Here is a 1,312-nt window from a genome sequence, read left to right as displayed (position 1 = left end):
TTGTGCAGATCCATTGCACGGTCTAGGAGGAGTACAAAAAAAGTTGGTTTTCGATAAATCGCGATTTCTCACGCATAAAAGTCTAGGCGGAAATGGGCGTGGCCTAAATCACGAGATCCAGTTGGATCCAGGGAACGTGTGTATATAAGGTTTTTAAATTTCCGATGTACGGTTTGGGAGTTATAGGGCCAAACACGTTTTTTCCTGCTATAGCGCCATGTGGACCAATGGGTGGTGATATAATGGCATCAAACGTGTTTTTGCCTATAATTCCCACATTTTACATCACATTAAATATATTTACATCCACCTGCTCACTGAATCAAGCCGAGACAGCTGATATAGGCCATTCCCTTTTCTGCTAACAAGTCATTTCGCAATAATGCAACAAGTGTGAAACCAACTTTTTTGAACTCGTCCAAGGCCGTGCGACAGATCTGCACAAAACCTGGTTTGTAGCATCTCCAGATGGCCCTTACAGTTTTAAAAATAATTTTCCTACGTTAACGTGTGCGCATTTGATGACCATACAAAATTTCAGTAGTAAGCTACCAAACGCATCTCATATCTCAGCCAAATTAAATGGTATCAATACACAACTTTAGGGACGTGTTCGACATGCCTCCCTGATGCTTTGATCCGAATATGGTAAAGATAGGCCATTAGGAGGTGCTATAATCAATGTTTGTTGGTTTTGTTGACCAAGCCAATGCATTTAAATGGAAAATTTGCAATTGCAATATCTCTGCCTCAATAAATGCTATCAATACCAAACGAGAGATGCTTCTTTACCATGTTGCTCGGAGGCTCTGTACCAAATTTGGTAAAGATAAGCCATTAGGGGGCGCTATAATCAACGTAGACCATTTTGGGCCTTTTTATTACTTCTGAGGTGGAGTGCGTTGTACGTCACGTCAAACGGCACTTCTGATTCATAACTTTGTAACTTAATAATATAACTAGTTAGATTAAAGCTAACAGTTCCCCCGTTCTGCTGATGTCTTTGTTATCTTCCTATCCTTTACAGAAGGTTTTGTAACCAGCCTAGAAGCCCAGAGTTTTCCAGGGTCATTATGCTATTAATCCGTACCATTACATGCGCCTCTCCGCATTTCCCGCCGTTTGCCACCCCGCCGTTTTGCTTTGGGTTCCGCTTTCATGCTGTCCCCGGGTCGCTGGGGATGAGTTGCGCGGGGAAGCTTGGACCGCATTGTAACTACTTGCAGTTCTAGTTTCTCTATAATAATTAACATAAGCACCCCTCAACTTTCTACCAGTTTTCCTTGTCTATATATTGGAATGGTCAATAGAG

At 42.0% G+C, this 1,312-nt stretch overlaps 1 protein-coding gene across 10 annotated transcripts in view; it reads right to left on the bottom strand.

The window, feature by feature from the left end:
* The window catches only part of tjp2a (tight junction protein 2a (zona occludens 2)), a 76,595-nt gene that overhangs the window by 11,548 nt on the left and 63,735 nt on the right, over window positions 1–1,312 (bottom strand). The gene's annotated exons all lie outside the window — the stretch shown is intronic.

Source organism: Etheostoma spectabile, chromosome 16 (genome assembly GCF_008692095.1).
Source record: "Etheostoma spectabile isolate EspeVRDwgs_2016 chromosome 16, UIUC_Espe_1.0, whole genome shotgun sequence".
Lineage (NCBI taxonomy): Eukaryota > Metazoa > Chordata > Actinopteri > Perciformes > Percidae > Etheostoma > Etheostoma spectabile.
Note: the sequence above shows the minus strand (reverse complement) of the source record. Positions and strands in the feature narration are given on the sequence as shown.